This window comes from Littorina saxatilis, linkage group LG9 (assembly GCF_037325665.1).
Source record: "Littorina saxatilis isolate snail1 linkage group LG9, US_GU_Lsax_2.0, whole genome shotgun sequence".
NCBI classification, from domain to species: domain Eukaryota; kingdom Metazoa; phylum Mollusca; class Gastropoda; order Littorinimorpha; family Littorinidae; genus Littorina; species Littorina saxatilis.
In genome coordinates, this window is record NC_090253.1 from 20,956,891 (window position 1) to 20,979,937 (window position 23,047).

General features: G+C 44.0%; 2 protein-coding genes and 1 long non-coding RNA gene across 3 annotated transcripts in view; 1 reads left to right on the plus strand and 2 right to left on the minus strand.

Annotated features, from left to right (window-relative positions):
• LOC138975582 (protein N-terminal glutamine amidohydrolase-like) overlaps window positions 1-23,047 on the plus strand; it is a 570,098-nt gene that overhangs the window by 63,874 nt on the left and 483,177 nt on the right. The gene's annotated exons all lie outside the window — the stretch shown is intronic.
• The window catches only part of LOC138975573 (matrix metalloproteinase-17-like), a 96,350-nt gene that overhangs the window by 43,230 nt on the left and 30,073 nt on the right, over window positions 1-23,047 (minus strand). The window lies entirely within an intron of this gene.
• Window positions 12,559-18,707, minus strand: LOC138975588 (uncharacterized). The gene is made up of 2 exons (XR_011458689.1): window positions 18,603-18,707; window positions 12,559-13,751 (listed from the first exon to the last, which is right to left on the minus strand). It is a non-coding gene; the product is annotated as an uncharacterized lncRNA (long non-coding RNA).

Sequence of the window (23,047 nt, forward strand, 5' to 3'; positions counted from 1 at the left end):
GAGTGTGTGAGTGTGTGCATTTGTCTGTGACTGTTCGTGACATAAGCCCCCCAGTGCGTATGTTCATGCGTTTGTGTCGCATTCTGCTATATTATTTTCCTTACAATTTCTGATATTGCCTAACACAAAATAACAACAATCATCTTATCAGTTATGCAACAGAAATGACACGCACAGGCTGAAAGACACCAAAAACCGCTGACGCTGACAGAAGCAAATGCCAGACGTTAACGACCCCCCCCCCCCCCCCCCCCAACAATGCACATCGGAAACCATCATTCCTATAAATATCAGCCCTTTGGCAGACTTGAATGCACCCTATACCATGCAAACATACACAGACGACCTAGTTTTCCCCTCGATCTGTGTCCGTTGCGCAAACCGCGCCTTATTTTCGTAACACGCCACTTTCATCCACCCTCCTCCCCGCAAATAATTATGTAAACATTCGTCTGTTTCCAGCTTTTCAGCAGACGAGACTTTATCTGTGCCTAAAAGCACGAATCTGCCCCAAATCGACGTCTACAAACCCAAAAGTCTCCCAAATCAACGCCTAAAAGCACACATCTTTCCCGAAATACTCCCCAGACGTAGCGAGTGAAAGCAAAGCTATTCCAGTAGATCTTTGGTGAGAGTTTATAGAAATCATCTTGGGGAAACAAGGAACCGTGTGACTACGTGAGACAGCCTCCCTGTTGGTTTTGTTGGAAGACCGGTGTGTTGGACAAGGAACAGCAGACAGAAGGATGAGTAAGGCAGTGGAATATCAGACCTTGTTCAGTGTGTGAAGCGAGACGGGTGTCGTGGGATGGTTTACAGAAGGATGAGTAAGGCAGTGGAATATCAGACCTTGTTCAGTGTGTGAAGCGAGACGGGTGTCGTGGGATGGTTTACACAAGCCTGGGTGGAGTTTGAGAAAATGTGAATCTTGGAACCAGGAGGGAGAGAGGGAGAGAGAGAGAGAGAGAGAGACTTGAGAGAGGGGGGTGGGGGGGGGGGGAGACAGAGGGGAAGAGAGATAGAGGGCGCTCGTCGTCCCCATCCTTCACCACCCCCCCCCTACCGCCAATAGCCCACCCGCACCCCCCCCCCCCCTACCGTTTGCCGCTTGCTTTAGAACCAAGACAAGAATTCACTGTAAAATTACGAAAGGCGGAGTAAATAGACATTCGAGTGGATAAAATACGAACTCCCCATGTTATTTGTGCTGCATTGGATGCGCGAAGGGGGGGGGGGGGGAAGAGGGGGGGGGGAGGTGGGCGGTGGTCACCTAGTGTAATTACAGGGCAACTAAACTGATTTTTAACGGTACTCTGCACAAACATGGGCCCAAAAAACTTGAAACGGAGGTGAGGTAGGTGGTGGGGGTGGGGAATAGGAGGAACAAAAAGGCAACAGACAAAAATAAGAAATTCCTCCGATAGGAACTATACACCCCCGTCAAAGGGAAATAACCTTCTCAGTTGGTGGCAGTGAGAATGGTTATTTCCCTTTGACCAACGGGGGTGTCCGTCTATACCAGGCCTTGTATAATTTTAATCCACCAATAACTCCCTAACCGTGTGTTTGACTGGTCCCAATTTTTGTAAGGACCGTCTCAGGAATGTATAGAACCTGTTCACCAAGTTTGGTGACGATCAGTCCGTTCATTCTTGAGATCTACTTGCGAACACAAACACATCGAGTGAAACCTATACACACCCCTATACCGGGGGTGTAATAAAATGTCTAATGGTAAAACCGCAGAACTCGGAACGAGGGAGCAAAGTTAGGGAGGAAAATTAATGTCATGGGGAGTAAATGTAGAGACCGCAGGAGATTCATTAATGGTTCACGAGCACCACCATCAGAGGGAGAGGATCTATTCCTCACCAGCGGGTATAACGGCTTTCTTGTTCCACAAATACACCCGAATAAGGGTATTAACTAGACCTGAGAAATAGAACTGATGTGAATAATCTCCCTTTCATTACGCTCTTCCGGCTACGTTAAAAACTTTTTTTTTTTTTTAATCCTTGAATGTGGATAGCCCCTATCGAATGGAATTCACTAAATGTTTCGGAGTGGCCCCAGGCCACTTTTTAATTTGTGTTAATTCTTTACAAATATGCAAGCACACAAGACAGAAAAAAACCAAAACACTCTCTAGCTTGATATGAACATTTCATCAGGCTTAAAAAAGAAATTAATCAAAAAAGTAGCAAAGAGGTAAATCTGAAGTCAACATCGTTATATTCTGACCCGCCTGCACCACTGTCTTGCTCTTGATAAAAACAAACTGGCAAACCTGATTCATTGTATCACACAGATCTAACCACCGAGTATGTATTTCTTCTCGTATTGAAGCTGCGCTGCAGCAGTCAAAATCATAATTCAGATGACTATTGCAGATGCTTCAAGTGCACCCCCAGGAGCCGAGTCTCGCTTCTCACCGGTAAACCAGTCAAAGCTGAGTTTGATAGGCAAGCCACCTGTGAGTTTCAGATTTAAAGAGAACTCCTTTCTCAGAGCAAGTTTACATGATGACGTAAAGTTTTGGTCTTGGATTCCAAGGCCGAGTGCAGAAAAAGCAGCAGTGTTTGCTAAATGCTGCTTCTGAAGTTACCCCAGCCGGGTATGCGATTTGTGCGACGCGTGCACTGACGAGGAATGATCGTTGACACGGGTATCATTTCACAGTATGATAAGACCAAAAAAACAAACAAACAAACAAAAAAAACGATAAAATCATGTACAAAAAATTCCATTCAGCACAGAAAGCAACCCGGTAAGTAATTTCTGGTGCGTATTCAAATGACAGGATTCCCTTTAACACAGGTAAAGGTCTTGAAGGATCAGTGATGGTTTGCACCATCATGTATGCCGGAAGGAAGGTATCTGAAAGGCCTATCTGGCACACACCTATGTACAGCCGTAAGTAGGTGTAAACAGTCCTCTTTCTTCAGCCCCACGGGCTCAGGTAAACATCCTCCGATGGGGGTGGTGGGGGGGTGGTGTACATTTCGTAAACAGGGTTAGGAAAGAATCTACTATTGTACAACGATTTAGAAGCAGCAGCAACCATCTTTGAGATGCGGACTGTTGAAAATAAACCGCATGTGGTTGATGGTAGTGGACATATTTGTGGCACGGTAGTTTACTGGTGATCGCGTATATTATATGCTGTTCAAGCCCAATTTTATTTCAAGAAAAATTCATTTATCTTTTTTGTACGTCAGTGAACAGGTTGAAGAATTACGCATGCACGCTCGCACGTGCCCCCCCCCCCCCCACCCCCCCACACACACACACGCCGCAGCGTTGTGGGGCAAAATTTGTAGCGGTTTTTACCTGTGCGGTTTCTTTCACACTGCTAATGACTTCATCATCTTTGCCAGGTATGATTTATAGCACGTGCAATTTGTCTGTCTTTCGTATTGCAAGTTGAACTTGTTTTATCCCAACGTTACTCAAGTACATTCTGAGAGTCATAAAACACATTCGTACAGGGCATGATCTTGTGACGTCATCGTTAACATCGTGCCTTGATTAGGTCATCGTTAACATCGTGCCTTGATTAGGTCATCGTTAACATCATGCCTTGATTAGGTCATCGTTAACATCATGCCTTGATTAGGTGGCAACAAATCCATGAGCTTGAGCCCGCCCAACTTCCTCCTCTTCCCAACCCCCACAATACACATACGCACTCTCTCTCTCTCTGAATCTCTCTCTCTCTCTCTCTGAATCTCTCTCTCCCTCTCTCTCTCTCTGAATCTCCCTCTCTCTCTCTCTGAATCTCTCTCTCCCCCCCCTCTCTCTCTCTCTCTCTGAATCTCTCTCTCCCTCTCTCTCTCTCTGAATCTCTCTCTCCCTCTCTCTCTCTTTCTCCCTCTCTCTCTCTCTCTGAATCTGTCTCTCTCTGTGAATCTCTTCCATCTCCTCCCACTCTCTCTCTCTCTCTGAATCTCTCTCTCTCTCTCTCTCTGAATCTCTCTCTCTCTCTCTCTGAATCTCTTCCATCTCCTACCTCCCTCTCACTCTCTCTATCTCTCTCTCTCTCTCTCTCTCTCCCTCCCTCCCTCCCCTCTCTCTCTCTCTCTCTCTCTCTCTCTCTCTCTTTCTCTCTCTAACAGTAGCCTCGCAACATCTAAATGAAACTGTATCCTTTACATTTTTCTCTTCCTGCAATCATCTTCGATTCTTGCGTGTGCAGGGAGGTTGTCACACATGTTGGACAGAATTATAGAGGTTAGCTTTGGGTGACGATTCTGACAGCCACGATATTTAGGAGGATTTATGCATTGCAACCTTGCAGGGATTTCCAGTTTTTACTCTTGTAATCAATGAATAGAAAGCTCTGTCTGGGGGACTGGGGGAGGAGTTTCGGGGAATGGGGGAGGAAGATTGAGAGAGAGAGAGAGAGAGAGAGAGAGAGAGAGAGAGAGAGAGAGAGAGAGAGAGAGAGCTAGAGAGAGATTGAGAGAGAGAGCTAGAGAGAGATTGAGAGAGAGAGAGAGCTAGAGAGAGATTGAGAGAGAGAGAGAGAGAGAAAGAGAGAGAGAGAGAGAGCCTGAGAGAGAGAGACTGAGAGAGAGAAAGAGAGATAGAGAGAGAGAAAGAGAGAGAGAAAGAGAGAAAGAGAGAGAGAGACTGAGAGAGAGAGAAAGAGAGAGAGAGAGAGAGAAAGAGAGAGAGAAAGAGAGAGAGAGAAAGAGAGAGACTGAGAGAGATAGAAAGAGAGAGAGAGAGAGACTGAGAGAGAGAAAGAGAGAGAGAGAGAAAGAGAGAGAAAGAGAGAGAGAGCCTGAGAGAGAGAGAAAGAGAGAGAGAGACTGAGAGAGAGAGAAAGAGAGAGAGAGAGAGAGCGAGAAAGAGAAAGAGAGAGAGAGAGAAAGAGAGAGAGAGAAAGAGAGAGGAAGAAAGAGAGACTCAGACTCAGACTCAGAACTTTATTACAAAAGGATAAAGGTTTTAGGCAAAGCCTATTCTTCCAACCTGTCTTTTATACAACACATAAAGACAGACGCACATAAAAATATAAATTCAATCATATAAAATACAGAAATACATTGAATGGAATGCAACACAATGTGCATTTAAGGAATTTCATAAGAGAGAGAGAGAGAGAGAGAGAGAGAGAGAGAGAGAGAGAGAGAGAGAGAGAGAGAGACGGAGAGAGGAGGGACAATGAGAGAGAGAGAGAGAGAGAGAGAGAGAGAGAGAGGCACGTGCTACCCAGATGTCTCTTGACACCAATGGCCAGGTCAAACCAGAGAAATTCTCAGATTCCGAAGTCCGACAATTTTCTGAAAATAAACCCTTCCCATGAGGCACTAAACACCGCCATGTTGACTGCTGCTCTCCGGAGAAGCAACTCACTCGCTTTCTTTCTGGTTCTTCTTCTCTCTGTCTGTCGTTCTATCTCTCTGTTGTCTCTCTGCTGTCTCTCTCTGTCTCTCTCTCTCTCTCTCTCTCTCTGTGTCTCTGTCTCTCTCGCTCTCTCTCTCTTTCCTGTCAAATCTCTGTTTGTATAATGTCAGCATCTCCGGTGTCAACATTGTGTGTGTGTGTGTTCGTGTGTGACGAACTTAAAGTCGGCAAATTAAACTTCAAGGTCACGGTGCAAAGTTAAAAAGAAATTTCCTTTCATAATACTGTAACAATAGAAACAAATCTATGGTTTTATTGCCCTGTAGCCAGCCCTCAAAGCCTAACTGACATTGTTTTTGTATCACAGCCAACTGTCCATCCTTATCCTCCCCCCTTACCCCATAGTTCCTGACTGTCCTTCTGAGGAGATTGAACCTGTCAGGTTACCATGCCACCCTACGTACGATGTGTCTGGGAACACCACCGCGCGGATGGGTTTTGCGGCCAGTGCAGCAAGGAGAAAGAGGGACATTTTTCTCGGGCTCGCACGGTAGCAAGCACAATGTCTCTATACTGATGCCATCCTATTCTCTCGCGTGGTCCTCGCTCTCTCCCCCCTCCCCCCTCACTCTCGCTCTCCCTCCCTGCTGACTGCTGCACCCGAACACACCCTCTCTGCAGCAGTGGTGCACTCGCATGGCGACCTTTGCAATGTGCAGTTGGTCCGCAAAATAAACTCCAGTTTTGACTGGCAAACAAACACACGTGCAATCACTGCCAGACACCGCAGAAACTCGAGAGAGAGAGAGAGAGCGAGAGAGAGAGAGAGCGAGAGAGAGAGCGAGAGCGAGAGAGAGAGAGAGGAGAGAGAGAGAGAGAGAGAGAGAGAGGAGAGAGAGAGAGAGAGAGAGGAGAGAGAGAGAGCGAGAGAGCGAGAGAGAGAGAGAGAGATAGAGAGAGAGAGAGACAGACAGACAGAGAGAGAGCGAGAGCGAGAGAGAGCGAGCGAGAGAGAGAGAGAGAGAGAGAGAGAGAGAGAGAGAGAGAGAGAGAGAGAGAGAGAGAGAGAGAGAGAGAGAGAGAGAGAGAGAGAGAGAAGGTGGTGTGCGGGAGTGGGGGATTCTAAAGCAGATCCGATTAAGAAAACATCATTAGCCATGTTCAACGCTGTTTGACGTTTCCACCCAAAACATAAACATCAGCTAGGAAAAACAACAACAAACAACAAATCAGATTAACCTGCACTCATAGCTAACAACGTCACTCCTAACAGCGCCTGAAAACACCCCAGCATGCAGGTGTAATTAACTTATCTCCTTTTATCTCTTGTGCAATTTGATTATCTCCCTCGGCGTCGCTCTCCAGTATCGGAGGTTTGCCGGCAGTGCCAGAAGTCAGCAGACTGTTTTATCGGAAGTTCTTGACCTGCCATTTGGTTTTACAGACATCTTAACTTTCCAGGTGACTCTGCCAGTTCATCCCAGGCAGATAATGCGATCCTGTACAGAAGCCAGCAGTTTGTTTAGGGTTTAGCGTGTACAGTTCTGTTATCCTATGTTCCTGTGGAGTTGCCGTAGATCTGCTGCCACGCTTAACTTCTAGTCTGTTAGGATAATGATAGGGAGAGGACAAATAAGCTGTAGTAAAATGGATAGTGTAGGTACCTTAGGTAGAAGATATCTACTGCTTCGATGGTTTACGGTGTGCTTCAAAGAACAGTCACTGTCTCTCGCTGTTAATGTTCGTTACGTTGTAGAGTCAGAAGAAATATGCAACCCTCCAGGTGCTTGGTGCATACTGACGTGGTTTCTTGCGTTGGGTGGTTTATGCCAAAAGCATTGCTATGTCTGTCATATCAGTCCTGATGTCGAGTTTCTAGATAATATGACTGATAAGCCGTATATTGATCGACATTTGTCTACAGCAAGAATGCAAACTTTTGACACTTTTAACAAGGGTTTGCATTGTCTCGTGTCAGTGTGAACACTCCAGACTTAAGAGTTTACTGTCTCTGTGCGCACAAGGACATTCGAATGCAGACAAGCATGACAACAGCAAGATCATTGAACAACAACACACCCCGTCCAGCAATTTCCGAAACGTTCTGGCTCTTACGTCAATCAGCTGGTTTGCATTATAACCAAAACACTAAGACATTGTGAACTGATAATGTGAGCCTGTCTGGAAGCTTGTTCACAAGTTTTAAAATCTGTTTTGTTCTGGTGATGCAGCCGAAAGTATGTTTACCTGATTTGTAAACTTGTAAGAAGAACAAGTGCAAGAGCAAACCCTTAGTTATCTGGACCATCACAGCAATAAGTTGCATTTCGGCGAACGATCCACAGACGTATATTTAGAAGTTCGTTTGTAACAAGAGCGCGAATAAAATCAAAGATATCATCTGAACAATCACAGAAATACGCCTTCTTTCCGCAAACTATCCACCACTTCAAACCTCCATTTCCTTTCAGGCTTCGTGGTACAAGCCATGTTCTTGCCATACGACTCACGTGCTGTCATCGAAACAGGCAGGCAGATTCATCCGCCCTCATTTGCATATTGTCATCAATCCGCCTCAGGGGTTAACAGCTTGCCCGCATCAAATGCAGCTGAGGACAGCCATTGGTTAAAAAAATCAATAAGCGGACACGACTCATATATCATACGCAACTATCACTAATCTGTCTGACGGAGCAAATACAAAAAAACCAAAAAAACAAAGATCCGTAACGCAGCTGGTGCACACATCTTCACCATCTTTACTATGGTAACATCTTGCAATCCTTACATAAAAGAAAGATTGGAAAAGCTCGCTATGTTGCACTGGATCTCTATAATATTGCAATGGGGGACTAAGTTATGTGAAAGCTTTTTTTTCTCCGATTATTCCCTAGGCAATGCAGGTCGTAGAACGAACACATGGTGTCTCAAGTGCACACTAAAATCGGAGAAAAATTAGCTTTCGTTGTTAAAATCAGGATAGTGGGAAATACTCGCATAGATCTGAAAACGTGCACTTCTACACTGCTACCCTCCACTGTTTTAACTTTGTTATCTTCAATGGTTTCTCTTTGCATCAACAAAACAATATGACACAATACAATCCAATCCAATCCACACACACACACACACACACACACACGCACGCACGCACACGCACGCACACACACACACACACAAACTCACGCACGCACGCAGACACACGCACGCACGCACGCACACACACGCACGCACACACACGCACGCACGCACGCACACCCACACACACCCACACACACACGCACCCACACACACACGCACCCACCCACACACACACACACACACACACTTTCAACCCCCACTAAAGCCTGCCTGTTCTTTGACAATCATCAAAGAGCTTGTTCAGCAAACGGGTGGATCAACTCAAAAGACCCAACGCGCCTCAGTCCTAATTCACTGACTGTATAACTGACCGAAAAACCTCCAACCGCCCACCCCGAATCATTATCTTTCTCTTTCGTGTCTCCCTTCAAACTGCACAATGACATAGAACAGACTCTATAGAACCGGTGCCAGTCAGTGCCAGCCATCCTGATTCTCAGGTAAGACAGGTATGTCAGGTGTGAATCGGCACACCTGAGGAGCCCCTTTGATGCACGCCCACGCAATCATTCTTTGGTGTGCAGCGCTGGCATTTTCTGATTCAGTGCTAAACGCTTTTGTGAATGGAAGGAGGGCTTGTTGCATGAAGTTGGGTGTGTAAGGGGAGGTACAGGAAGTGGGAGAGAGAGAGAGAGAGAGAGAGAGAGAGAGAGAGAGAGAGAGAGAGAGAGAGAGAGAGAGAGAGAGAGAGAGAGAGAGAGAGAGAGAGAGAGAGAGAGAGAGAGAGAGAGAGAGAGAGAGTACATAACGAATCTACCTGTCTCTCGGTGACGACTGAACCTTATCCAAACAAACAGGGCAGACATAGGACACGAGACACAGACAATTATGAGATATTTTAATGTCACTAGAATTTAACAATGGATGGAAAAGCGTGGTAAAGCAGGACTTATTTTTGTATAAGTAAACCACCAACAAAACGACCCACAAATATACAAACTAACTATACTACCGCAATAGTGCCGTCATGCATTCTGTCGTCCCCAGAAACGTTATTCCCTTTTAAGGGCCTCTTCAAGCCTCGCTGTCGATCAACCCTCAGTCCACCTACCCCATTCCCCCTCCTCCCTCGCTTCAACTCTCCATCAATCTGAAAAGTTACCTCAGTTCCTCCTCTGTCTCAACTGTTTTCTAACCAGCTCAATCACTCTCTTTTCGCTCTCTCAAATAACTGTCTCCAACTGCCTTTAGCGAAAATAACCCTAAGCTTTAAATAGAGTTTAAAAGGCACTCCTCCTCTCATAAATCTCTCACAGATACTTCTTCTCCTTCTTCAGCGTTCGACGATGGCTGTGTCTAGATTTCTCACAGATACGAAACGAGCTTAATTTTTTTTCCCTGCTACTCAACGTGCGCATTTAAAACAGCGAAGGAGCTGTGAGTTAATGTTTATGCGCAGTTGACGCAGACTGAAAATCATTAGCGTGAGAACGCATACCCAAGTTCGCTCGTCCTGATTACTACGTTCGTGGGTTTCTCTAACAGGAGTGTCATTCACAGTCTTGGAATGAGGCGTTCGCGATTCATCGGTTTGTTTGTTTGTTTGTTTGTTTGTTTGCTTGACGCCCAGCCGACCACGAAGGGTGATATCATGGCGGTGCTGCTTTGACATATAACGTGCGCCACACACAAGACAGAAGTCGCAGCACAGGCTTTATGTCTCACCCAGTCACATTATTCTGACACCGGACCAGCCATACGCCAGGCGGAGCAGCCACTAGATTGCCAATTTTAATGTCTTAGGTATGACCCGGTTCGAACCCACGACCTCCCGCTCACTGGGCGGACGCCTTACCACTAGGCCACCGTGTTGCGGTGCGATTCATCGGTCACAAATACGCACAAACACTTAGAGCGACCGACCGACGGCCAGGCAGGTAGACCAGACTGACAAGCAGACACGCAGACAGACAGGAACACTATTTAATCATGCAAACACGCATACCCACAAAGAATGGGACAGACGGGCAGAGAGACTGAGGCACGCCCTCCCCCCCCCCCCTCCTTCCCCTACACACACACGGACGTCGACTTCACACTTGAACATGGTTCTGTGTACATATTCGTTCATAATTTCTATCGCGAATCCTCTTTCAGCACAGAAAGATTAATATTCATCTTCAATATGTCGCCGAACAGACAGATATAAACAAATGAGATTGCGCGTTAGATAAGACCATTCATATATATCTTTATAGTTTCATTTAAATTTTACCCCCAAGCAACTCATACATAATTTTCGCGGCCAACGTTTTCAAGTGTTCATATTGCAGTCCACCATTATACTGCGATGCTTGGTTCAATTCAACGCTCATACAGATCACAATAGCTATTTTTAAGGTCGTTTTTACAGAAAACTCATAAGTTTCAGCGGGCTGGGGTATGGGGAGAAGAGGAAATTATTTCTTCCAAATAGATTCAACTGAAGTGTGGAGACAAACTGATTAATTCAAAGTTTGAAGAAGCTGTTATTGTTTTTAGCCAAGCCTTTGGCAGCATACTCTTGTTATTTTCTTCTTCTTCTTCTTCTCTCTGTGTGTGTGTGTGTGTGTGTGTGTGTGTGTGTGTGTGCGTGCGTGCGTGCGTGCGTGTGTGTGTGTGTGTGTGTGTGCGTGTGTGAGAGAGAGAGAGAGACAGAAAGAGAGAGAGAGAGACAGAAAGAGAGAGAGAGAGAGACAGAGAGAGAGAGAGACAGACAGACAGACAGACAGACAGACAGTGACAGAGAGACGGAGAGAAAGGCACAGAAACGTTCAGACAGACAGACAGAGCAGTCACACAGTCGCAGGAAAACAATTAAATGGACAGACAGACAGACACACGGTTAGCCAGCCAGCAAAACTCCTTCTCTACCCTCCTCCACCCCACCTCCCTCTCCTCCCATCCCCACCTCTCCTCTTCCCTAACGGTCTTCTTGACGTCACCGGTCGTCAAGGAAACCCAAAAACTGCTCGCTGGAAAGACAAGCGGCGTCCTTTCTACACAAGGCTTCCTGCGCCATTAAAGTGTCAAATTACAGCCAATACAGGGATAGGCGACGGATCGCTGCAAAAATAATTCACAACAAAAAGAAGAAAAATCTGGAGAAAAAAAAAGAGAGGGACGACAAGAAGAAATACGATACAAATCATCTGACTCCAGGAAAGATGAGAACAAAAATAATGCAAGAAATTAATTAATGACATAAAGACAAAAAGAACGAAAAAGACAGCTAAAAGAAGCATAGAAAAATCAACAATTTTGAATATTTCATTCTTGACTGACAGAAAGGAAGACAGACTGACACATAAAGACACGGAGAAGAGGAAGAGAAGGAGGGTGTGGAAGAGGGGAGAGTGGGATAGGCAAAAAATGTGTCTCCGAAAATGCAGTCAAGATTTAAACAGGTCATTGACGAACGACCACTCCTGACAGAATTCCCAAGATCGCGCCCCTTGGTGACTCTTCTCTGCTGAGAGTCAGACAAGTTGACAGGCGGAACATGACGTGGTTGGTAATGAGGTGTGGTAAAGCTATGTTGTTAGCACGGTGATTTCCAAAGCTTGTCAACTACAGAACCGTGTCAAATACTTACAGGAAAAGTACTTGTTTTAATGACAAGGAGCTAATTAACTATGGCACTGACGTAGGCTATTTGGATCGATGTAGTGCGCGAGTTCTACCACCGGCGAATGATGAGACTAACTGGAATTCCCAGACACACTGCTGACGTTCTGTTTACTGAAACCTCTGGTTGGCTGGATATTTGGAGAGAAACACGTCACACAGAGACAGTGAGAGACTACTAATACAGTCAAACACGCTTAAGCCGAACTCGCCCGGGGAATGAAAAATCGTTTCGCTTATCCGAGTTTGTGCATATCCGAGTTCGGATAAGCCAAATCTTTCCCGAGAAATTACCCTGCAGTTCGGCTTAAGCGAGTTTTTTCAGGATAAGTTGTAAAATCACTTTGAATGTCTCTCTCTCTCTCTCTCTCTCTCTCTCTCTGCGTGTGTGTGTGTGTGTGTGTGTGTGTGTGTGTGTGTGTTTAAATGAATAAGATCAAAACAGTGACAAGTTACAAGTGCTTTCTTCAGTGGGGCTTTATTAATACCTCAAAGCCAACTGTAAAAATAAATGGTGAAAACAGTGACACATCTCAGAAACAAAACCAAAGATTCCACAAGCAACTACGCTTTTGTTAAAAGGGGTTTCAAGTAAATCATAATAAATGTAATGTTTAATGAAACCCTCTCCATTTAAAGAAAGAAAAGAAACACAATTAGACAATTTGTCTCGGTGGTCATAAATCAAGATCAAATCTCCGTAAACATAGAGAATACTACATGGCTTGCTGTGTCGTACCAGATTTGCACGAGTTTTTTTTAATTTTAAATATTGAACTGCGAGCGAAAGCGAGCTGTTCACTATTTGAAAAAGCAACGAGTGTAAATCTGGTACGACACAGCTAGCAAGCCATGTAGTATTCTGTTTATCCTACATACTGTACTTACGTGTATTTTACTCAAAACGTCCCGTAGTCGAGGCAGCCAAATTGAAGACGCTTGTTTTGGAACCTCGATCTTTTCTAAAGCATCGTGCAATTTATTACGTCAAAGCGAAGAAAAGTCACTCTGGAAAGTGTGGCGTGGCGTGTTGGTTCTAAAGAATTCATCGAGGGAAATTAGCGAGCGCATTTTTCTTCTTCGATAATGACGTTTGTCTTGGTGACTTTGGCATCGTAAGCTGGGGAAAAAACAGGTCCCTGCCAGACTTACTTGACATGACCTCATTTACATGATATACACACGTGTGATTTGAACGATTAATATCTCACGAGTGTCTCTCTCACGTATGTAGGATAAATAGATTGTAGGCAAATGTTTTGTTTTGCTGCATGTTTATTGTGGTTTGATCTTCACCACTCGCTCAAAATGAGCACATACATTCCTCAGGTAGATTTGCTCTTCACACAGATCTGTTCCTTCTACACGTCATCAGTTTCACCGCATTGGCCTACTCAAAAACAGGTGACGTGTTCGTTTCCGTAGGATAATTATAGCCGTGACGAAATATGTTTATCTTCCTGACGTGTTTTTTAAGCAAAAAAACAAGTCGCGTAAGGCGAAAATACAATATTTAGTCAAGTAGCTGCCCTTTTTCAGCAAGACCGTATACTCGTAGCATCGTCAGTCCACCGCTCATGGCAAAGGCAGTGAAATTGACAAGAAGAGCGGGGTAGTAGTTGCGCTAAGAAGGATAGCACGCTTTTCTGTACCTCTCTTTGTTTTAACTTTCTGAGCGTGTTTTTAATCCAAACATATCATATCTATATGTTTTTGGAATCAGGAACCGACAAGGAATAAGATGAAAGTGTTTTTAAATTGATTTCGAAAAAAAATTTTTGATAATAATTTTTATATATTTAATTTTCAGAGCTTGTTTTTAATCCGAATATAACATATTTATATGTTTTTGGAATCAGCAAATGATGGAGAATAAGATAAACGTAAATTTGGATCGTTTTATAAATTTTTATTTTTTTTTACAATTTTCCGATTTTTAATGACCAAAGTCATAAATTAATTTTTAAGCCACCAAGCTGAAATGCAATACCGAACCCCGGGCTTCGTCGAAGATTACTTGACCAAAATTTCAACCAATTTGGTTGAAAAATGAGGGCGTGACAGTGCCGCCTCAACTTTCACGAAAAGCCGGATATGACGTCATCAAAGACATTTATCAAAAAAATGAAAAAAACGTTCGGGGATTTCATACCCAGGAACTCTCATGTCAAATTTCATAAAGATCGGTCCAGTAGTTTAGTCTGAATCGCTCTACACACACACACAGACACACACACAGACACACGCACATACACCATACCCTCGTTTCGATTCCCCCTCGATGTTAAAATATTTAGTCAAAACTTGACTAAATATAAAAAGAAGGTCTCTCCGACAGTCTTTTGAGTTTGGCTTATCTGTCAAAATCACGTTTGAGATATCCGTGTTTGAGTTAGCTATTTTTTGACAGAGTTTGGCTTATCCGAATTAGAAATAGTCTTACAAAGAAGGGGGTCTGGCGGGGAATTGGTTTTGGTTTCTGATATCCGAGTTTTTTTTTGCTTAAGCGTGTTTCGTTTAGGCGAGTGCGGCTGTACTTGGGAGTATAGTAATGATAAATAAAAGATAAAGACAAGTCACAACGGTGAGCAAACAGAACCGTCGACTCAAAAAGAAAATAAATAAATAAACATAAATGCTAGACGTATCACAAGATAACGAACTGATATAAACTGCCTTGTAATCATTCTTATCTTGTCTAACACGACAAGCTGCAGAAGCAACAATGAATGGCACTGTTCAACCCCGTGAGAACGTTTTTCAAAATAAAACACAAAATAACAAACATCTTCCAAAACTTCCCCAAAAATACTCTGCGTCGTGACACGAAAGGACTGCCCGACACGAGTTGAAAATGTCAGCCTACTCTGTGAACTTCTTATCGTCTATCTCCATCCACTTAGTCTTCACATGCAGTCTCACACTTCGGCGTGGTGGGGTAGGTCACACGAACAAGCACCGAGACACGGGGTATAGACGGGCATACAGACACACAGACAGACGGACCTGAACATACAACTTGACACTTGGACACGTACAAACTCAAACATATCTACACACCCTCTCTCCCCCACTCCCCCAACCCCCTTCCCCTTCTAATTCTCCTCCGTCCGACAGTCACACATGCACACACACGCCTCTTATTCTCTATCTGAGAGAGAGAGAGAGAGAGAGAGAGAGAGAGAGAGAGAAAGAGAGAGAGAGAGAGAGAGAGAGAGAGAGAGAGAGAGAGAGAGCGGGGGGGCAGAAAAAACAAGAAATTCCTAGGAGGTAGGAAAAACACCCCCGTCAAAGGGAAATAACCTTCTCAGTTGGTGGCAGTGACTGAGTGAGAATGGTTATTTCCCTTTGACCATGAAGATGTCCCTGTATAAGTCCTTGTATAATTTTAATCCACCAATAACTCCCTAACCGTGTGTTTGACTGGTCCCAATTTTTGTAAGGACCGTCTCAGGAATGTATAGAACCTGTTCACCAAGTTTGGTGACGATCGGTCCGTTCATTCTTGAGATCTATATGCGAACACAAACACACAAACAAACACACAAACACATCGAGTGAAACCTATACACACCCCTATACCGGGGGTGTAAAAACCACACACACACACACACACACACACAAGTCCCTCTCCATCTTCCTCCTGCACTTCCATCAGCCTCTTCCTTCCATCACCTTCCAGCAACCTGTCACAAAATAACTTTTTATTGCAGAGTAACAGCAAGTTCATGTTCACGTAATCAGTCTCTGACGCGTAGGAAAAGGGAGGCTTTTGTACACCTATTCAACGCCTTATAAATTATCTCCTGACTCCAGACACAGAAACACAGTGGTTTCAAGGCGATAACGTGACACGCTGAGAAAACAAGATGCGGAGTTAAGAGATAAACACGTCGCCTAATCAGAGCTTCTGTTGTGGCCGTTTTGTTGTGAGTTGCTGGTAATCACAGAAATTAACGTTTTCATTGGGGATTAATACTATAATACTATAATACTATAATACTATAATACTATAATACTATAATAGTTTAATACGCTTACTTACGCATCACATTAATAATAATAATAATAATAATAATAATAATAAATAACTTTTCTATAGCGCGAGTCCCATCAATTGGCTCCAGGCGCTTAATCCAATATAAATTGATAGTGGATGTTGCCCATCATCTTCAACACATTTCTGGGGCGGGGATGTAGCTCAGTCGGCAGCGCGCTGGATTTGTATCCAGTTGGCCGCTGTCAGCGTGAGTTCGTCCCCACGTTCGGCGAGAGATTTATTTCTCAGAGTCAACTTTGTGTGCAGACTCTCCTCGGTGTCCGAACACCCCCGTGTGTACATGCAAGCACAAGACCAAGTGCGCACGAAAAAGATCCTGTAATCCATGTCAGAGTTTGGTGGGTTATAGAAACACGAAAATACCCAGCATGCTTCCTCCGAAAACGGCGTATGGCTGCCTAAATGGCGGGGTAAAAAACGGTCATACACGTAAAATTCCACTCGTGCAGAAAACACGAGTGTACGTGGGAGTTTCAGGTGGAGAAAGAAGTGTTTCACGGACAGGAGGGGTTGGGGCGGGACTGGGGCGGGTGGGGGTAGGGGTTTCAGGAGAACTCTTCCAGAAAATAGTCTGACCTTCTCAACTTTCCACAGACAATTGTCAGCGCCAAGACGCCAGAGACAATGCGAGCAGTGAAAAGTGCAGCCCTACAAGTGGTCGGAGGTAGGTTGGCCCCTCATTCACTTGTCACTTCTGTGGAACTCAAGTGTTCGCACGTGCAACATGTTAGTTCTAGCACACGATGTGTTGTATTGTGTACCGCTTGCTCTTCGCCTAGAGGCAGAGTCGTTTGATGCAGATGTACAGAACAGTGTTTAAAAAATATGTGATGACATATGTGATGGACCAACAAACAATAAAAAAAATATATATAAAAAATCAAAGAAAATGCCGGAGTTACAGACAAGAAGGACATAATTTATCGCGAGTCACTCATGGAGCTAAACATATTTAGAACACAAAAATCTTAACCATCCCAGTGTGATAATTATATCTTATACTGTTTATCATCCACGGGACTACTGACACATTATTTTGGCCGTATATACACCTGAAAATGTACCTTAAACATGGTACTTCTGTTGAAATAGTTAGAAGACACCCCCGTGGAGTGTTTGGAAAAGGTTCAAAGAGGTGTCCATTATTTACAGAAAACGTAAACAATGACAGTGACACAACGACAGCCAGTTATAAACACTAAAGTAACATAAGTCATTATAGGTAATAAAGGCTTAAGAAAAAACTATCTAAGAAGGAGATTAAAGCGAGAAATTGTGTATTTGTGCAGAATGAAATACACCAATATCGTCAGTTGTTGTAGAACATTGAATCCTTTCCTAATTTTTGTGAAGCATTTCTGCAAAACTGACATAAGAAAGGTACCGCGGGCTTTGCACTGCACACAACTGGGTGTGCATTGCTACAGAAAAAAAGCGAAAAATACACACAGAAATACAAGAGTTAAAATGGCAACAGCGCAGCTGCCAGTCAAACTATGTATGTATACACGTTTCTTTCATCTTCTTCTTTCTTTTTCCTTTTTTCCTTCGTTTGAGCTGCCAAAGAAAATATATAAGTACACCTCCTATGGGGATTCAAAAGCTGCGAGCAGACGTATTCTTTGTGTATCTCAGCGGTGAAATAACAGTTTCGGGCATTGCCAGAATGACAGAAAGCAGTGTTGTTGTTGATCATATTTGTGTCAGTTTTTGTGTGTGTAGTTTAATGGTGTTTAAAAAATAAAAAAAACCTCTTTGTATACTGTGAACCTGTCTGTTTATCTAACACAGACACAGACATACTACATAGACTTAGTCAAACTCCAAGAGGTATACCGTGTTATCCTGTTGGGTCCTTGCCTGCAGGTGCAAAATATCGAAACAAGTCATCAAGTGCAGATTTTGCTTTCAGGCCAGGATGTCTCTTAAATACTGTGCCAAGACCTGTACCGAGTAGACGTCTGAGAACGAAACTATGACAGATATCTTACTACGCGTAATAAAACAACGTAACAAGCAAGCAAAACGTTCTGGAGGTGCCAAAGACAATAACTCCAAAGTAACATTCACGGTCATACGCTTGTGACAAGTCAAGTACACCAACAATGGTGGAGCAAGGGTATATTATTTATAATGAGTAATAAACAGCATTGCATTGCATGCATACACTACTGACTTACTTCCAGTGCCAAAGACATTACTTCAACACAAGTTGGGCACGTCACTTGGTATGACAGTAACTGTTTGGATCCAAGCGTCGCTTAGTATGAATAAACCAAACCTAACAAGTCGCGTAAGGCGAAATTAATACATTTTGTCAAGCTGTGGAACTCACAGAATGAAACTGAACGTAGTCCGCCGCTAGTGCAAAAGGCAGTGAAAGTGACGAGCCTGTTTGGCGCGGTAGCGATTGCGCTGTGCTTCATAGCACGCTTTACTGTACATACCTCTCTTCGTTTTAACTTTCTGAGCGTGTTTTTAATCCAAACATATCATATCTATATGTTTTTGGAATCAGGAACCGACAAGGAATAAGATTAAATAGTTTTTAAAACGATTTCGGAAATTTAATTTTGATTATAATTTTTATATTTTTAATTTTCAGAGTTTGTTTTTATTCCAATTTTACAATACAACCCATCAGTCCCACCAAGGAAATGCTCAGTGGAAGCTGAGAAGACTAACAGACTTGACAGGGCATAAACCTCATGGCGTCCGATCTACGATACGTCGGTTTCGCCGAGAAGAAGTAGAGCCGAATACCCGGCTTCGCCGGGAAGAAGTAGAGGAATACCCGGCTTTGCCGGAATGAAAGCGTTGTGGACAGTGACCTTCTAAAAATAGTAACGGGAATATCCGGCTTCGCCGGGATGAAAGCGTTGTGGACAGTGACCTTCTAAAAATAGTAACGGGAATATGGATTGACGCCACACGAAGGAAGGGAGATAAACGCAAAACACTGGAGAAGATAAGGAAGAGTTACTGGGAATGGATCTGGGAAGATGAACAGAAAAACCAAAATCGGTTCAGCGCTGCGCGCTGAGAGCACGTGTTGAAAATTCTCACCGACCAGGTTGTGTCCGGGGTCTACCTGAATATGCCCACCAAATTTGAAGCAGATCCATCGAGAACTTTGGCCGTGCATCGCGAACACACACACTCATGCACACACAGACAAACACACACACACACACACACACACACACACACACACACACACACACACAAGTCGTATATATATAGACTAGAGGAATACCCGGCTTCGCCGGGGTGAATCGCGAGACAGAGACAGACAGCGTGGCGGTTCATCACAATCACCTCTGCAAGCGAAGTCCTGTCAAACGGGATTGAGAATTTTAGAGCTTATTTCTTAGCCCTATATTATCTGTTGTGGCTTCTCAAATGCCAGAACATACAGACAGACGAAAGCCGCTAGACCCCATCACAAACAGAACTCTACAATCAACAGGTTTTAGTCCCACACACACACACACCAACACACACACACAGAAGCCGTATCTATATATATGTATATCTATAAATATATAGAGATAGGTGAGAGTGTATTTTTTGCGTGGCTATAAATTGATTCGACCTTTTCACTTTGACAGTAAGAACAACTTACGGGTGCAAGGGAAGCGTTCTGGACAGCGCAGTGACATTCTAAAAATAGTACCTCAGAAACGGGAATTTGGGGTGAACGGCGCGACAGAGACAGACAGCGTGGCGGTTCACCACAATCACCTTTGAAAGGCGAAGTCCTGTCAAACGGGATTGAGAATTTTTGAGCTTATTTCTTAGCCCTATATCATCTGCTGTGGCTTCTCACATGCCAGAACATACAGACAGACAAAAGCCGCTAGACCCCATCACAAACAGAACTCTATAATACATAGGTTTTTGCCCACACACACACACAAACACACACACAGAGAAGCCGTATATATATAATATGTATATCTATATCTATAAATATATAGAGATAGGTGAGTGTATTTTTTGCGTGGCTATAAATTGATTCGACCTTTTCACTTTGACAGTAAGAACAACTTTACGGGTGCAAGGGAAGCGTTCTGGACAGCGCAGTGACATTCTAAAAATAGTACCTCAGAAACGGGAATTTGGGGTGAACGGCGCGACAGAGACAGACAGCGTGGCGGTTCACCACAATCACCTTTGAAAGGCGAAGTCCTGTCAAACGGGATTGAGAATTTTAGAGCTTATTTCTTAGCCCTATATTATCTGCTGTGGCTTCTCACATGCCAGAACATACAGACAGACAAAAGCCGCTAGACCCCATCACAAACAGAACTCTATAATACATAGGTTTTTGCCTACACACACACACACAAACACACACACACACAGAGAAGCCGTATATATATATATGCATATCTGTATCTATAAATATATAGAGATAGGTGAGAGTGTATTTTTCGCGTGGCTATAAATTGATTCGACCTTTTCACTTTGACAGTAAGAACAACTTACGGGTGCAAGGGAAGCGTTGTGGACAGCGCAGTGGACAGCGCAGTGACATTCTAAAAATAGTAATAGTAACTTAGAACTGAACGGGAAAGCCACACGAAGGAAGGGAGATAAACGCCAAACACTGGAGAAGATAAGGAAGAGTTACTTATAATGGTGAAATGAACGCAAAAACGAAAATGAGTTCAGCGCTGCGCGCTGAGAGCACGTGTTGAAATATCTCATCGATGATATTGTGTCCGGGGTGTAGCTGAATACGGTGTCCAAATTTGAAAAAGATCCACCGAGAACTTTGGCGTTGTGATGTGGTGTAGCGGCTATGGTGTGTCGGTATGGGGGCCCGGGTAAGCTGAGGTGGAACCAAAATAGCTGAGGTGGAACCAAAATCGGTTCCGCGCTGCGCGCTGAGAGCACTTGTTGAAATATCTCATCGATGAGGTTGTGTCCGGGGTCTCTCTGAATAAGCCCACCAAATTTGAAGCAGATCCATCGAGAACCTTGGCCGCGCATCGCGCACAGACACACAGACAGACAGACAGACAGACAGACAGACACTAGTCGTATATATATATAGATAGATATATACCCACACTTCCGCAAGAGCTATACCTACCACAAGGCGGACGTGTGTACAAGACTTGTCAGCGGCAACACTGACATACACACAGGTTGGGTAGCAGCATAACATTACAAACACATTCCCAGGTCCGCAAAACATGCACCGATGGAGAGGAAATAGAGACTGTTGTACGGGGCTTGGGCGGAAAAGCACGGGCAGAATGAGTCTGTTGCTGGTTGTCATAAAGAGCTCAATCTGTGAGTTCGTTTTCAACCACTGGAAGCAACTTTGTATGTTGATGCAGATTGCAAGGTACTTGCAGTGAAAATCATCAAAACAAGAAATTCCTCCGAGGTAGGAAAAACACCCCCGTTGGTCAAAGGGAAATAACCATTCTCACTGCCACCAACTGAGAAGGTTATTTCCCTTTGACCATTAATATGTCCCTCTATAAGTCCTTGTAGAATCTTAATCCACCAATAACTCCCTAACCGTGTGTTTGACTGGTCCCAGGAATGTATAGAACCTGTTCACCAAGTTTGGTGACGATCGGTCCGTTCATTCTTGAGATCTATATGCGAACACAAACAAACAAACAAACAAACACATCGACCGAATCCTATACACACCCCTATACCGGGGGTGTAACAAGCGAAGAGAACTTGAAAACTGAGTGTAGAAATAGCAGAAGCGAATTCCATATGCCGGGTTTCCTCACTGTCACCTGACCCTCGCTGAGCGCTAATTTGGTGTCAGTCTGAATAAGTGAAAACTCACTTTGATTCATTTCATTGAAGGCGGTCCGATCATTTCATTTATTTTATTTCATACTTTATTATCCCATTGTTAAGAAATTCGGGTCGCTTCCTCATAACGGAAAGCTGGCGACAACAGGAGTCGCGCTACCCAGGCGTGTGCGCGTTTAGGCGTAATCAGTGTGCACAATCAGCCATCTGCACTTCTGGCACAATGGCGAATCGAGGTCCTCCAGTGCCACAGCCGCGACACGGAGTGGAACATTGATACTGTCTCAGAGTCATCATTATAAACAGCTGCCCCGTGTCCATCCCGGATTCAAAACAGTAACCATAGGAACACAAGTCCAGTGCCTCTACCAAATGACCTAAGGCCAAAAAAAAGGTCTGTTTACGGTAACACAGGGTGAAAAAATAGGGTCGGTAGGTCGGCTTTTTTTGTTTTTTTTTCAAATTTTTTTTCTTTTTCATTTTTTTTTCTTTTTTTCAATTTTTTTTCTCCCCTCTCTATGATGTTTCACAGTTCATTTCTTCTCATCAATCCCTGTTTTTGCCCAACAAAACTATTATATCAAGCTTTACAGCTAGCGGGTGCCGAACACCACTGCGTGCATCCATTTTGAAAGGAAGTAACACGAGTGACGACCCTTTACTCCTAACAGTACTTTGAGCTTACCTCCCTTCTGTCGTCTGCTGTTTGAGCGCAAACAGCTCTATTTTGGATGTGGTGGGTTTTTTTTTCAGACGATCCCAAAAAAAAGATTAGGGTCGGGCCTAAAAATTAGGGTCGGTCGGGTTACCGTAAACAGACATATTTTTTTTTTGGCCTAACAGACCCGTCAGCAACCTTGCCCCTGATTTTATTCTCTCGATCTTCCGAAAAGCTAGTGCCCTGTTGGCACAACACTTCGCACGATACATCACAAAGTGCCCTTTATGATGAAAGCAAGAATCCAGTCCCACGTAATCTCCTACGCCTGAAAGAGGCAGATGGACAAATCCCACCTGTAAAAGCGAATTCTTTGTTGCCGAGCAACACAAGGAAAACATTATCATCTGCAACTGACAGCGTGCCAGTGCCACAGT